Here is a 17425-nt window from a genome sequence, read left to right on the forward strand (position 1 = left end):
ACAGAAGAAAATAAGGATACTAGAGGCATCCCAGGGAGAGTGTGGTTGTAGGCATCCCCCTGAGTAATTAGAAGAACGGGCAGATTTACTAACACCTTATGTCCAGTTTTGCGTCACAAAAGAGAAACAAACCCATTTCAAACTGCTGTGTTTGCTGCTGGATTTACTTACCAATAAAAATTTGCGTTGGAAAGTTGCCTAAAGTAATGCAACCACCCTTGGGTTTGACGCAAACCGCTATCTACTAATGTTTATAGACTGGTATTTGCACCAAAACAGGACGCCTCCTCTAGGCAGGGGTAATGGTGGAGCAAATTTAAACATCTCTAAACTTTTCCAACTTTGCACGTGTGCTGCAATGTACGGCACAAATACAAAATGTGAATAGTTTTCAACTTTGTAAACGCATTGTATTTTGTACTTGAATTATACTATTCCATTCAAAACCTATGCTTAACAGAACGCACGCACCCTTGCACTATGGTGCAAGCACCTTTGCACTATGGTGCAAGGGTGTATGTGTTGATACCTGGCAGCCTAAAGTGTGCCAGCACACTCTTAGTAGATAATGGAGCTGTTCCCTTTGGTTTCTGTGCTATGTTGAATCAACATTTAGTCAATTTCCCCACCGGTGCTGGAATAACCACAGTACTATGTGCCCTATATATTGCAGGAGTGTTTTATGTAATCGGGTACCTGACATACCCTCCAGGTTGATCTGATTATGAGATAATCCTTGAGTTGCTAGATGTCATGTACGTTGGAGACTTTCAGAGAAAAAGTTGTGTTACATCAGGGTACTGATGAATTTTGATACTTTGTTTGGCAATGGTCACTCACAGGGATTCACGTAAATTTGAAGATCACAAAGAAAAAAATGGAATGATAAGGCTTTGTGTAGGTTAAGGTTCGCCTGCTGCATCTTATCTGAATAAGTTTACATCCTGCAGAGAGATAGGAGGAGCACCATTACAGTAAAATGTTCGGATGCAAGGCTTTTTGATGTTGGCTGCTTTCTCAGTGCACCAAGAAAGAAAGCTGTCTGATAGGTTGATCATTGATGAGTAAAGTTTTTTTCTTTAGCAGTTTTTTGAACTGGCCAGTTTTCCGTTTGTTTGGGTACCTACTTCATGGGACAGAGGCATTGACTTTGTTGAGGAGCGTTGTGATTGCTCATCCAGAAAAGGACTTTACAATGGTGGACAATTGGATGCCATTTTGTATGTGGTGCGTTTAAGGTGATGTGAGGATATCATTAAATTCTACATTTTAGAGCATTTTGAAGATTTTACACTTAGGTATATTTCATGGTACAAAGGAAAGTGAATGGGTTGATAGCTGAGTGTAGTGGATGTGTTGCTTGATTTTGTCCATTTGTCTGAGAAGAGGTGATTGATGTTGTTGCATTTGTTGTTTGATTGTGGTATTGGAAACAGTAGAGAACTGATGGTGTGCCTGATGACTTTGAAGAGGATTTTGCTTTTGTAATAGTTGAACGCTACTATGTGATATTCACTGTGATGAGGTGATTTTGTGTGAAGCAAAGTGTTTCCATTAGTGTTAGGTTGTCATGGAGTTGGGTTTTCGCCTTTTGTGTTTTTTGCTTGTGGCTGAATCTCTTGCTATCCGTGGGTTCTGGCATGTACAATGGCCTGCAAGGCTTTTGTTTACTGCATTGCAGCTTCAGCAGACTGTGTGTATGTATGTAAGTGTTGTTTTTTAAAGTAGAGTTATGTTAGCGCAGGAGTGTGTTGATGTTAGCTCTATGTTGGATTGTGTGTACCAGTGTGGCCAGGGCAGAGAGCCACAAGACGTTTCTCCTCTGAGTTACATGTGATTGACTCTCCTTGAATCCCGTTAAAGGCATTGTTTACCGGACACCTATCTATGATGGAGAACTGTTTTGGCATGACTCGGTCCAAGCTGGGCATCGGAGCAGCAAAAAGTATGCAAGAGCTATGAGGGGGCTTCCAAGATGGTCGTCATCCGACCCGAGCTCATGGAGGTGCTGTGGAAAGCGAAAGACTCGATCATAGCAGCACCGATGCCTTCTGCTACCCTTGCACTACCTTAAACAACACCCCTCATCTCAGATGATGAGACTCGACTTGAGAGTGAAGACACGCTGCTGTGAGTCTTGGTCCCTGGGCCTCCTATATTGTGGCCTGCTACGCTTGGGGGAAGAATAACAGAACTAGATGCTCAGGTAGCCACAATGTTACTCTAGGCTGCTGCTCACGAGTAGCAGGCAAGGCGCTCTGCAAGGCCTTAAAGAGTGTAGCCTCCTCTCCCACATTGGAACTTAATGTGGGTACTTCAAGAAGGAAGAATGGGTCCAGATGCGGTGGCTGCCATGGTGCTACTCTAGGCCACCACTTGCAAGGAGTAGGTGCAGCAGTTTGTGAATCCAAAAAGTGTGTAGCCCCCTTCTGACACATCAGATCTCATTTTGGGCACTTCATAGAGGGGGACTCGCCCTCATCAGAAATTAAACAACACTCTCCTCTGTATAGGACGAGGTATGAAGGGGCAGCACTAGTTCCCTCACTTGGAGGGATTGATCATATCTGGCAGCCAGAGTGGATTTACACTAGAAAGTCACACAGCGCCTAAGGCGCGGTGCAGTCTCCAGCTAACGAACGTTATAAAAGCCAGAAACCACGCGTGGGGGTGTTTTGTCTTGAAGACATGGCAACAAACCAGAATAAAACCATGAAAAGCCACCCCGATTAAGGACCTGCTGCAAGTCCAGAAATCCAACTCATTGCAAATGTGCAGAGGCTATTTGCAGTTATCCAAAGCTACAGAGACCCTGACTTTCAATCGCCTGCCACCAAAGGGAATATAGTCTCTCTTATCATAATTTTTTAAGTACATCACATCCCTGTGCCAAGACGACTACAAGGCTCTCACTGATTTAGACCCCTCATTAAAAAAAAACTAACCTGTGATTGAACCAGGTTGAAAACTCCCTGACAGAATGCACCCACAAAAATGACAAGCAGGCACCTGACTTGATATCTTGGAACAACAACAAAAGGTCTTTCTGGAAAAGATTGATGACTGATAATCGATCACGACATAACAATATTCACATCCACAGCATTTCTAAAGACTTGACAACAGCTGATCTGGAGTCCCATGTGCAGGCTCTTGTCACACATCTGCTGCAATTATCGGATGAAAAATCTATCCAGCTAGACGCATGCACAGGGTGTTCTTGACGTTCCAACAGCAAAATCTTCCACCTGATGGTCCTGACTTGCATCCATTATTAGTAAGAGAAAGAAAAGATCATTTTTCAGCCACGCAAGCAAGAACCGCTGATCTTCAGAGGAAACACGCTAACCCTCCCAAGATGTTTCAGCTCACACAATGGCAACAAAACTAAGAGACTTTTAAGAGATCCCTTCCCACCTCCAACGAGAGAGAAATGCAATACCAGTGTGGCTTCCAATTTCACTTATTTTTCACTGTCAGTGACAAACACCATGTCATTCAAGCGGTGCAAGAAGCACATGAAGCTGTTGATCTTCCAACGGCTGCCTCTCCACAGCAAGAGGCTGAAATTACAAACCTAGTCAGTGCTGGAGGGGGCTGGCGATTCCAAATCTCAAAATCAACCAACCCAGAAAACCAAAAGCTTTGCTGCCAGTGCAATAGAGAACGTACCCAGAAGTTGACTGAAATGCCCAAGTTATTCTTTTGCACCACGGTGGCGGCCGCCTCCTTCACCAGCCAACCAATATTAAAGCTGACAATGCTAACCTTTAAAAATCTGATCAAGTCCAAGGGACTTGAATATTCCTTATGCTTCCACTATCACTATTAGTTAGACAGGCTTTGAACTAGTTATTGCTCACTCATTGGTCAATAACACCAGTTAATGTGTTTGTTGTATTGTTGCAGTTGTTTTATCTTAATGCACAATGTCAACAAATCTTGTCAGTATAAAGGGCAAGACTGCACAGAAGGTCTTCGCAGAGGGTCCACTTCCTAAAGAAGGTGCAAGGGGCAATGTTCATGTTCCCACACCCGCTCGATTCTGCCCAAATAAGGTATAACACGTTTTTTTACAGCAAGCATTCTGTCAAACTATTAGATTGACCCATTAGTGATAGTCTCCTTGAATGTGCACAACCTCAACTCCCCAATCAAATGTAGGGCAATTCTCCAATGGCTTAAACTTCAAGAGGTTGACATAGTCTTGCTTCAAGAAATCCGCTTGCTTTCCAAAGATGTAATGAGGCTACACTCATTGATTCACTGTTCAGGTTCACGCCTCCCACACAACTGAAACTAAAGGGGTAGCCATCCTACTTCCAAAGGGCCTAGATATTAATATAGAAGCCAAATATCAAGATAAAGATGATTGTTCAGTGGGCATCAGAGGCAAAGTAGGCCAGACACCATTGGCACTGTTTTCGGGGTGTGCCTGCAATGACAGTAGGAAGAGATTTTCGCTAGCCTCTTCACTCGATTGGTACAATTCACAACAGTAGATTTGATCATAGGGGGAGGACTTCAACACAGGCTTGTATCCATTTGAAAATTTCTCCCAAGGGAGACAAAACGATATTCTCCCTGCCCCTTCATTGGTCCAGGGATTCGAAAACTTAAACCTAGTTAACATCTGGCATTAGCATCACAGCTGGAGATTACACGTTCTATTCCAGTGTTCATATATCCTATTCTAGGATCGACAATTTTCTTATCTCTATAAGTCTGCAATGTAATAAAGTAGAATCCTCTATCTGTGCTAATACGCTATCAGACCACATGCCCATATGGCTATATGTGAGCTCCCTCCCCCACTCCTAGAAACCTCAGCCTCGTCCCGTTAGTCATCAAAATAGCTGTTCAAGACCCGACGCTCAAAAAATGCATAAGGGAAGTTATCAAATGTTATTTTATAGAAAATGACAATGGCGAAGATAACCACTCTCTACTTTGGAAGGTGACAAAGGTGATGATCTGGGGAGAACTGATTTTGCATACGGCTGCATTTGAACACCTATCTTGGTAGAAGAAAACTGACATGGAGCTACAAGTCTTCCAGGTTGAAGCTCACCACAAAGAACGGGATTCCACCAAATCCTTTAGCGAACTGCGTAAAATCAGGGGTAAAATGGAGTGGCTTCACGCGAGGTACGCTGCTAGAAAACTGTTATATATCAAACACGTATTATGAAAAAGGGGTCAAGGCAGACAGACTTATTGTATACAAACAGAGAAGCCAAAACACAAGCCTACATGAAAGAAATAGAAGATGACAAAGGAAATAAACATTTAGCTACCCCTGACATTTGTACAATATTCCAGATTTACTAATCTAACCTCTTTTGCCACAAAAACCTGGACTATTCCACACATAATGAGTACCTGGGTAGGTACTCCCTCCCGGACATCCAAGAAGAACTTGAGGCATTGAAGAAAGATATGCCAGTGGCCAAGGTTAGGGAGGCAATCAAAACAATACCTGGCTGAAAGACCACAGGGCATGAGGGTTACTCAGCATTATTATACACGGTGTACATATCCCTCCTAGCTGCACTTCTTGCAAAGGTGTAAAATGATTGTTTTGAATTCCCAAACTGTCACACACGCCATGCTTTTCTCACACTTATCACTCCTTCTTAATCCAGAAAAAGATCACCTAAAATATCTCTTACTGCCCTATATGTCTGCTAAGGTGCAATGTGAAACTGTTCGCCTCAGTCTTAGTTCAGAGATTCCACTTGCTTTGGCATAATCTAATCGTCCAGCAGCCAGAGTTAAAAAAAAAAAATTAACAGGCCAACAACAATGCCAGATTGGTGGTGACTGAAAAGCAATCAGTGGTCCTTTTCTCACTAGTCACGGAGAAGATCATTGATAGAGTAGACTGGTCTTACCTGATTAAAGTTGTAGATACAATTCAGCTGAGCCCAAAGATTAAAGCATTCATCCAATCACATTACATACACACTTCCACCAAACTAGAAATAAATGGAGAATATTCAATCTGCATACCTATCTTGAGAAGGGCAGGGAAGGGCTATCTCTTGCCCTTGATCTTCGCATTGTCAATGCAACCTTTAATCTCCAGAATTCTCTGCAATCCAGATATTAAGGTAAAAATTGGGTGACAGTGAACACAAACTAGCCCTGTTCGCAGACCTCTGCTTCATAACCCACCCAGGGCTGTCCCTATGGGCCCTACAAAGTGACCTTTACCAATTTACAATTTGCTTCTCCTGTACCGATACCGCCATTTGATATCTATGCATTCACTTACCCTCCCAGACAAAAACATCTACATACCTGCAACGTCCCAGCTCTCTTACAAATGCTGTTTAAAGATCTATACTGCTGGGGCAAATTCGTAGATGGGAAGGATGTTGAGCCTTAAAATAAATGTTATGTCCCATCAACTATACCTGACCTAGACGCTACCTCTCACTTTCCCCAAACCAGTAATAATACAAATCCTGAAAAAAATTATTGACTTTGTATGGAAGGACAGATCTCTCCAAGTCACAAGAGCAACTCTAGTCTGGCCAACTCTAGATGGTGAACTGAGCTTTCCAGATGTTGACAGTTATATCACAGCAGCCCAGCTACACCCGGCCTTTGATTGGAACCATAGTCCAGAGGAAAAGACATTGGTTTAGGTAGAACAGAAGCTCTCGCAATTCCCTCTGGGATATCTGCTTTAGCTCTCCCCTAAGCCCAGTCCAAACCACACACCCTCCTCTGGCCAACCCAGGCCTTTTGGTTGGTGAGAAGAAAGGGCTTGCCATCCTACCCCTCCATGTTAACACAAATTGTTCATAATTTGGGCTTCCAGTTGGGTCTTTCTGATGCAAGGTTTTTAAATTGGAACTGCTACAACACACAAAGCTAGGAGATTGTTTTGAGGATGGTACCCTCCTGTCATGTGAGGTTTAACAGAAAGACTTTTATCTTATACAGATTTTACACTGGGTTCGGGGCCTCATGTGGGGGCACTGTGTTTTGCAATAGCTTACGATTTCAAAACAGCTGATGCAGAGTTCTTTGTGGTCCAGATTTCAGTCAGCATTAATAACTCTTGTGATTAGTGTTCCTGCTAGAGAGAGAGAGAGAGATCAGAGTTTTGTCTAGTGGCAGTTTTGACTCGCCATAAAGTAGTGCAGAGGGTTAATATGCCTTCTGCAAAGAACAGAACTGTATTTAAAGTGAATAGCTGAGTTAATTAGTAAAGTCAGCCTTTAACAGCGCTTTAAATAATAAAACAAAATGTATGCGAGAGAAGGGCTATGGAGAGATGAGGGGCCCTTTAGTTTGGTACCAGTGAGGGAATCTGAGCAGGAGGTCATGGAGGGGCGCTAAAAAAGATTGTCGCACCGGACGCCACCAGCGCTAAAGCCCGCTCTGACAGAGTTAATAAATGGGATTTGCGGAAAAAACCAACAGGGAAAAAACACATCTGGATTCCCTGTTTATTAAAAGGGTAGATCGACATATCAAAGAATTGGACCCTCCTACTGGACACAATTATGTTTCAAAATGCGGCTAAGTCATAAAGCTGCTTGTAATATACAGAAAATGCTTACAAGCTCATGACTAGATGGTGCCTTTCTCTCACCGTCCTGAAAGCTATGTTCAGGGGCCTCGATGTTTGTTAGAAGGGTTGCGGGGACGCATTGGAGGGAAATGTTACCACAAATATATGCAATAATGGGCATTGTGGGAAGGGTATGCCCAGACGTGGGTCCCGTGCTCACTACTCAAGCTATCCTGGCTGAAGAGGAGTGAAACCCCGAAACCGGTCCTAGGATGCTTGACTCCGGTCCAGGGAAGACATGGCTTGGCAGTTCAGGCTGGACTGTTCCCATGAGGCACAGGGTCAAGACTGATTTGCATATGGCCATGTCTGAACTGGGGTGGCGTGGTGAGCAAAATAACGATGGATTAAACCCACATCTGTGACTGGGGGTGAATGTTTTGCCAATGTGCAACATTCCGTCCATCATCTTGTGTGTTTTGCATTATACTACCAAGTCAGCCCCTGCCCCTACTGATGGGAGACCCAAGAGAGAATAGTATATTCCCTCTGACCACTCCAGCGGGGAAACTAATTTCTCACCTTCTGCTCGAGGCAAGGCTGCATAGCTCAAATGTAGAAAAAAATCAACCCCTCAGACTAAAGTGGTGGAGTAAAGTATGGCCCATATATGCAATGGAGAGGCAATCGGGGATCATATACATTAGATTTAATAAATTTAGGTAGGCATGGCTCACTTTCGCTATTCATATGAAGAGGGACCAGACACTGGGAGGCAGCCCTCCTAATCTCTCCAAGATCCTTTGCTACTCTAGACTCTGATTTGTCCCTTCCTGGTGAAAATGATGGTAGTGCCTCAGATTCCTAAGAAATTATATGATCACCAGGTGGTATCTGATAATCTGTTGTTGATATCGATTGTTGCTTTCTCGAGACTGGTCCCTTTAATAACGGTGATGCTTTTGCTTTCCATTTTCTTTATCGATAAGTGTACATGCAAAATGTGATGCTATACAATACCATCCATGCATTGAGTAAAGTGTTTTTTTTTATTAAAAAAAACAAGCTGCACAGAACAGATCCAGACACCCAACTTAAATTGGCATCTTATGTATCAAAAAATTCTCAAAACAGGTGGAAAGCAATTCCACTTGTAAAGGCTAGGTTACAACTTATCAATAAGTGTATCAAATGGCATGTAATGAAAGAGTGCTAAAATAGTTTACTGTTGTGATTTACACGTATTATTATCAAGCCAACAGAAATATGTAAATTCAATGTTAAAGCTGCCCCCATGACTACAAAGCAATGAAAAACCCAACTCAAAGGAATACGCTTGAGGGTTAATTCATCAAGATGGAGGAGTGGGTAGAGATTAATAGGCAATCTTGGATAAATTAAAACCTTCATGCTGCCTAGCATCAGAGATTCCACCCTATTCCTCTAAAGGCTCCCAGTGAAGTATCAGATCTGACACCAGATGAATTGCATTGTGTAGGCCATTTAGTTGCATAACGGGTATTATATGCAAGTTCTGTGAAAATCTGATTTGCCATCTTAGCGACTATGTGTCTTTCTAAGCATTAGACTACCTTTCTATCTGATTAATAAACTTTATTGCTTAGATTTTTTACTGGTAATCCCATTATTCCTATTCCTTCCGCTTTATCCCAAACCCTACTCAATTAGGAGGATCCACCTCCCGGCCAGCCACTTTAATAGCACATAAAAAATATTTTGTTTTTTCCCATTAGTCACCACCCCTTTTCCACAATTCCCCCTGCTTTGTTGAGCAAGCTTCAGAACAAAGCTTCAAACTAAGTGGAAGGATTGTGGTAAAGAGCATAGGAGAAAGGAACAAGGAATTGGATTAATGGGATTAACGGTAAGTAACCTGTGTTGCCTCCTCATGCTCCCTCCTCGTCCCCATCCTTACTCATGAGGACATACCCAAGCATTTAAAGCAGATATGGGATTGCCAGTAATAAGTAACAATACACCAATGCAGAATGCAACACCCAATGCACTTTAATAAACAGAATCTTAAATTAGATCAAACTAGTGGCATATGAAAGTTGCTCCTGAGAACCCAAATTCAAAGCGTAATAGTTCACAAACATCAAAGAAAAAGCCTGAGATGCTGCAACACAAATGTAATTCATCAAAACATACACCCTGTGATTCTGCGTATGAAGCAGCCATGTCTCTGGTGCAATGTCCTTGGATAGATTCTGCCATTTTAGAGATATCATATGCCAAAGAGATGGTAATCTTAATGCACTTGCTCAAAATTCCAGAAGATGGTTTTAACTCTTGATGGGCTACAAACAAATTGTTTCTGCAATGCAAGGAATCTGTGCTATCTAAATAAATGGAAACAGCTCTACAAACATCCAATATGTGGAAAGCTTCCACCTCTGGTGAGTCCATACGATCTATGGAATCTATGAGGCACATTAGGAGCCTACCTAGGACCTGTCCCGAGAATTATATAGTCAGAAAAGACTCTCAGATAAGAGTCCTGAATAACTAATAATGTGGCTGCTACCAAGAAAAGACTCTATAAACCGAAGAATTTCAGAGAAACGTCGAGCAAACATTTAAAAAGAGCAGCCTGTAACTTGGACCGTACAAGATCTAAGCCCAAGAAGAAGTGCCAATCCTAGCTGGAGCGTCATCCAACAAGACTGGAAACCTTCCCAAGAGTCTCTAAATGCTCTGATGGCCCTCCATTGTACTTTGAGGTTAACTGGAGAAAAACCTAACTGAAAGCCATCTCTCAAAAATTGCAAAATTAATATCAGATCACACTCCCCTGTCGCTAAAGATTTATCTCTAAACCATTTATGGAAGGATACCCAATGATGGTCATAAGCCTTTCCAGTGCACAACCTTCTAAAGGTTTAAACAGCAATTTCCTCCGAAAGCCCAAAGTTCTCAATCACCACACTACATGGTTTATTCTCTGATGAGAAGTAAGTTAGAAGGGAGTAGTGGAAAGAGAGAAACTGGATAAACCCATTCAGGTTCAGTTGACGTTTGGCGCATAAATGTGAACCAAGATTTCGGAAGGAAGCTACAAGGACTGTTTCTCACATCTAGCTCCGAAGATGGGCCAAAAAGTCTGGGTTTTACTAGAAATAGAGGAAAAGCAAAGCAAACTGGAGACCCGTCTGCTTCCAACATGTAAGAGCATCTAGCCCCCAAAACTCTTCTAACTAGTATCTGAAGCAGAATCTCTTGGTTGTGGTGTTGTCCATTCTCAGAGGTAATGATGTGATTTCAACAGCATTCCTGAAAGATTGTATGGATCAAAGAACAGCACTTAGCTCTTTCCAACTGGATAACCAATCCCAATTCTCTTATTCCCAAAGGCAATGGACTGATCGAAACCCCAGCATTGCACCTCAACCGTAGGTTCAGGTGGCTGTTGTCAACCCCACAGTAGTTAGAGACTGAAGAGGAAACTTCTCTGCATGTGAGATGGGGCTATCTGCCAACACACCTCTTGCTCAATATCCATCAGGACTGGAATTCTGCTCTCATAATGATTAAAGGATGGATCCCACCACCAGAGGATGCGTTTTGACACTGGACCCAGTTGTCATTGTGCCCAATGTACAAAAACACCCTTGTATCTGTGTCTCCTGGCAGGAGTCGTATGCTTAGACACAAGAGAAGACATATGAGTATGAATGTGACAGGCATGATCCACAGGCAAGGACTCTAACCCCTTGTGTGTAAAATCATGTGGCAGTGAATTGTAGATCTTGAACAGCCGTTAACCTGGACTTGGCTGAGTTAATTGGAATCCCCATTTAGTCCAACTTTTGGTAAGCTGTCCGTACATGCTAAAAGCTCTCTTAGTCCTTGCATGTATCAACCAATTTTCCAGTAACGAGGGACGATTGAAGAGCCTGTCATGGAGCATTGCTACAACTAGAATGAATGACTGAATAACTTATTGTTCAGTTAATTAAAACTTACAATAAAAAAACAGAAAATGCAAACACTTTGTCAGTTAAAACCAAAATAAAAATCCATCTGTCTTTATGATTTCGGATCATCGAGCCCAATGACCATATCCACATCTACAGCAATCTACATAAGCTATTTTATACTGTTGCTGCATTGGGTGTGGATAATTGCCCCCTCCCTCACTGACCTGTTTTAGTATTGCTGGAGAGGAAAAAAGGTGTGACAGGTTAAAATGCCATAGCATCGAGATGTAAACACGAGATAAGCGAATAAGCCAAATAAGCCATGAACTTTAAGGCTCACTAATTTAAAGTGCTTAGTGCAGTAGCAGGTTACAAAATGCTTGGGTGGCTATACCCGGCTCATCAATTATATACACAGTGAAGGTCATCTAACCCAAAATCAATGTTGTTTACCAAATCCCCAAATAGACCACTCAAGTCGGTTCACTTCTAATATTCCCTCAGGGACGATGAATGCCTCCCATGTCTTATTAAAGATACTTGTCGGTGACATAAAAAGCTGGAGCATGTTCTGTGCAAAATTAGCCATTTTAACCATAAACTGTATAGCACGAGAAGTAAAAGTGGAAAGTGTGCGATCAAAGTGCATAGTGCAATAAAGATTGTATCCTAATACTGCAGATTTTGCTTTGCCAATTTTCTTTCTGCCCATGACATGAATTTCAAGAATTTTCCACTGAGCACAAGGTCCTCTCCTTGAAGGCAGATTATTACTGCCTGTCGACATGTGCGTATTTCATGGTGCTTCAATAGTCCTTTTTAGGTCTCGCGTGGCGTTGCAGCGCAAAGCGCTGCTCGCCTTGGTGAGATTTATTGTGAATGAGGAGTTTCAGTAGAGGGCTTTAAGCCCCGCCCCTCATTTCCATTGGCTGGCGTCACCGTTTATGCTAAACAGTGGCCTGCAATTGGAAATGAGGGTTTTTGGTTGACGCCCTTTCGCCTCCGAGCCGGACTGGCTCACCTGCTTTGCTGCTGTTGCAAAGCACTTTCTTATCTTCATGGGGCCATGTGTTTCTAATTAGAAACACATGGCCCCATAAATACAAGAGATCGATGCTTGTTTTGTTTTGAGTTTGTATCACTGAAGTGTGGGCTCTTTCACTCTTGGTTAGTCGGTGTGAGAGGCCGCAGATGTGCCCGAAGCGGCAAGTCTTGCATGAGAGCGCCACATTGCTTTTGTATGTGCTCAGTCGTTCTGGTTCCTCCATCTACACTGAATCCTGAAGCCAAGCTCTGAAGGTACCAGGTGCAAAATGTGTGAAGCCGAAAGATGTTCTTATATGACCTCATGGCTGAGCCGGGCAGGGTCGCCCTACAGGAATCAGTCTGATATGCCCCCACCTATTTACGTAGCCGTGCGGAGGGGAGCTCCACACCATTCCCCGCCGAGGCCCAGCGCATCTATGCTCGACAGTAGTGCGTGTGGCTGTCTGTCTTCCTCTTTGCCTAGCTGTGGAGGGGGGGTGCCCGTTACATTCTCCGCTGACGGGCTTACTACGCCTGTACTCGCTGTGCCCATGCATCTCTGACGAGAGTGTGCAGCATTAGGCTCCCAGCTTGGTGTGTTCGCTTGGACTGCTGATTGATTGGTGCTGATTCCGTGGAGCTTTTACATACTGCCTCTTGAGCGCAGGCTTCCCTTTGCTGTTCACATAACTGAGGTCGACTTGTTTGGGGGTATTCGGCTGCTCCGCTTGGGCGGGGTGCTGTTGACTCGAAACATGGAGGGGATGACTGTGGGTGTACCCCGGAGCCCCTTTCGCCTTCCATCATCAGATGCGCTCAGGTGATGTAGCCTTGAGTTCAACCCTTCTGTTGCTGTATTAACTTTATCTGTCTAGTAATTTATTTGCTGGCAGGGCGATTTGTTGCTCTGTGTCTTATTTACGAGAATGAATATATATACATGTATATCTATATATTGCTTGTTACGGATGTTATATACTGTTTGTGGTGGGTGTGTTGACGTTGAGCTAATTGGTACCTATATTGACCATAATTTACAGCATCAGCTGACTCGGGCACAATGACGATGGCATTTTGCTCTGCAAGTGCTATAAACCCATTTAGGTTTACCCTTATTCTGCTCAGTCCAACGTTTTGTTCACAGTGTATTGTCCCCTTTTCCTTTGACTCCGTTTGGTTTGGCACAGCCGGTTTAGTTTTCTGAAGATTTTGGTAGTGATGCAACTACATAATAATAAACTCATGGCCAAAATGTACTACTCCCTTGTTGTGTTGCTATAGATGTGTTATTCCAGAATCTTCAACTTGGTTTTATTTACTTAAGGATTTGCTACATATTATTAAGGCACATGTTCTTTTTCCTGCCTCCAGCTATCTTTTGAACTTTTTGTCTTTCTATGTTATGTTGATTTGTATAGCGCAGTAATCACCCGAGAGGGTATCCTGGTCCTTGGACTAGTGTGTGGTCCTGCGTTTAAGCAGAACCAGGTCTTCAGCTTCCTGCGGAACTCAAGAAGGGATGGGAGGGGGGGGTGCTCTACTGTGTTGACTCATAATATTTGGATCGAAAGTCCCTTTGCTGGAAGAAACTACACCAGACTTCTGTCTCTCAGAAATGGTCCTTACTGATACATACATTTTGGCCATGGTGTTATTGTTAGTATTGTATACTGACCAGGTGTTAGTGGTAAACTGGGTTTTGAGGTTACAAAATATTGAGGAAATGTGATTTGTAGTCTTTTTCTAGATGGTTGTGCGAGTCTAAGGAATTGTTCTCTTTATTACCCTTTTTGCTTTCACGCTTGTGTACGGGCACATTTGTATAGAGGTACTACACTCTTTCACACATATTGTTACTGTTTATGTCTTCTTAGAAATGAGCATTTGCTGATGTAATCCGCAATTACCAATGTGAACTGTTTTATTTGGTTTACTAAAGATTGTGGAGCATAGGTAAGACTAAAGCATGCTGCCTTTCTTTTTCTTCATTGCTTTTTGGCTAATGAAGGGAAAGAGTGACTACAGGGCACAGGTGAACCAATGCTGTATTGCAATGCTGGGAAATGTGGGTGTTTACTGCGAGTTGATATAGTCACTGGATAAGACAGGAGTGTTGGTAATGTTACTACTCTTTTAGTTGGGCATTATTATGTATCTTTTTTTAGGTTTAAATCTTTTTATTAGTATTATCGTTAAAGACACCTCTCTTATAAATACATCACAATTTATGTATCTTTTTTGTGCCATTTTGGATTGTTGTGGTTTTTGGTAAGTTTGTCGCTGTTTGCACACTACAAAAAACAAGACATTTTAGTTACAAGAGCTTAGTATGTATAAGCAAACATATGAACTCTTAATTACAATTATAGTGTCACTCTTTGGTCCTTGGCTGAGATTTTATTAATGTGGCCTAAAAATATTCTTATTGGCAAGGTTATTCTTTTCACTGTTGCAGAATAAGGGCATGTGTATTTTTACTTTCTCGGTAACCTCGTTTAATCAAACAATTCATTAAAAAAATACATGTTGGGGCTTTGGTTCAACGTTTTTCATCTATTGGTCTGTTCATCAGTTCTTAACATTTTTGCTGCTTCCCACTACAACATGGTGTACTGGCAGGGCCACTGGATTTATATGGCTGGGGAGGGCCAAATTATGGGGCAGGGTGGGCTAAATTATGCATCAAGATGAGGCTAATTATGCGGCACATTTTGTTATAGTGTTATTTTGTCATATTACATTTATTAACACTAAGCATTGGTTGCACCTCGTTAGTAACAGTAACACCCAAACGCAGCAATGGCAACAGACCCGCTTGAGCTAGAAACACATTTTTTTGTTAAAATCTACAGATTATGTGGCAAATGCAGCAAATCGATAATTATATTATAAACGTTACAGAAGCACAATTTCATAATTCCATTTGCCCTGGCTACTGGTCAGTTCACTTCAACCATTGACTTTCTTGGACTCTGAGCCAGCCATTTTGCCTTATCCTGTGTGTACATCCACCTTAAATGAACTGAACTGCACTGAAGTGTCAAGGCTGATGGACTAAATATCTTACTTGCCAATGCTTTTCCCTTCCATTGTTGTTTTAAAAAAAATGCTTTTAGTTATCCTTGTACATTTAGACAGTCTTCAGGTTATTTTTTGCATTTTTTTATGGCAATTCAAGGAAGGAGAGAAATTTGGCTTTACCAGTGCTCGTCTATGTTTCTGACCAGCAGTTTCCTTCCAGTGTAAAGCAGGATTGTATTGCTAGCTGATCTCTCTATAATGAACATGGTTTTCTGAGCATGTCATTTTTATTTTGGTGGAATAAAATTGGCTAAGGATATGAATGAACTCCTTATAAAATTGAACAATGCTCTAAAGTGATAGCCAATTGAGTTTGTGGCCTGTAAAATATTGTTCCTCTTTGAAGTGTGTACTGATTTTCATACTGGATATACCACATATCTTTTTTTAGTTGAACGGTTGGGGTGACCACATGAGTCACTAGTATTTTCTGAATCGTTCACCTCTAATGTAATGAACCCTGAGACTATTGAATTAAGTTGAACTACTTCTTTTAGTGTGAAGAATTTGTATTCAAGATATCTTTTCCTATATTGTTTTTGAAAATGTGACACTTTGCAGACACTAGTTTTGCTGTTGATAGTTTGTTGGCCGTTACTACTCTTTCTCTGCTAATCGATGACGGACTGTCGTTTTTAGATTAACTACTTTTTTGAGAAGTTCTTCAAGTTATTTAGCCAAATTGTAATTCATTCCATCCTATAGTGGGACATAGTCAATTCAAAGGTGGCATTTCTTTGTGTGCACTCTTGGATTTCACCCCAGTTAGCTTGCATTGACACCTGAAATGCTTACAAGAGTAAAGTGTTTTCAACATATTGAATAGTAGCCTTAATGATATCTTAATATGTGCTAAAATAATCAATTTCTACTGGTGACTCAGTAATAAATACGTAGAGGAAGTATATGCCTATGAATATATCGTCTTAACTTTGCCAGGTCTGTGGCAGGAATGGCCCACTGGGAATACATTGGTGGCTTTAAGTGCCTGCTGCCTATTCTATTAAACCCTTGTTGCTGGCTTACAAGGGGATTTTTATTTTCTTTGGCTTTGTAAATTAGCAACTATTGTTACTTTGTGGATACTTTTGATTTGAGGCTAAAGGCCTGAAAAGCATACTATGGTTTGCTACCAGCTGGCTGAGTAGGGCTCAGCTTTGCATCTCTAAGCTGTTTAGCAGAGAGTAAACCTCGCAGCAGAATAAATTATAAAGGGTAGTCCATAGGAGGTGTGATCATTTGCTTGGAAAAGTGTAAGGGAAAATTGCCTTAGTGGGCTCAATTGATTTTGGGAGATTTCTCATTATATATTTGGCATGTGCCACTCCTCCATAGAGCTATCTAACCTATTTCATAGTATGATTAAAGTAAACCGCAACCATTGTGTAGGTAGAAATTTGGGCACCCTGCGCACATGTTTTTAATCGAATTAATGAGCACATGTAAGTTCGTAATGGCTTTGATAAGTGTGTTCATTGCAGAATACAGAATTAAGAATATATGGTCATCCAGCCATACACACTGATATCTTTTAATATGTAAGAGGCATGCATTGATGAGATTTGAGGTATGGTGACGATTTAATCAGCGGAATATGTTATTTTTATGTAACTAACCAATAAGTAAATATAAGTTTGATAATAATACTTAACATGGTTAAGAGCAGTGGTGGCTCTCTTCGGGGAATTACAGAACATCTCACCAATAAACATACTCAACACGTCTATTCATATATAGTCATAGTAGTGTGTTTCTTACACTAATAAAAAAGAAATACAGCTGGTACGAGGCTGCCGATGTTAGTAAAATATTATACATGCTGGGTACATTGGTCTCCAAAATGATTTAA

This window comes from Triturus cristatus, chromosome 1_2 (genome assembly GCF_964204655.1).
Source record: "Triturus cristatus chromosome 1_2, aTriCri1.1, whole genome shotgun sequence".
Taxonomy (NCBI): Eukaryota; Metazoa; Chordata; class Amphibia; order Caudata; family Salamandridae; genus Triturus; species Triturus cristatus.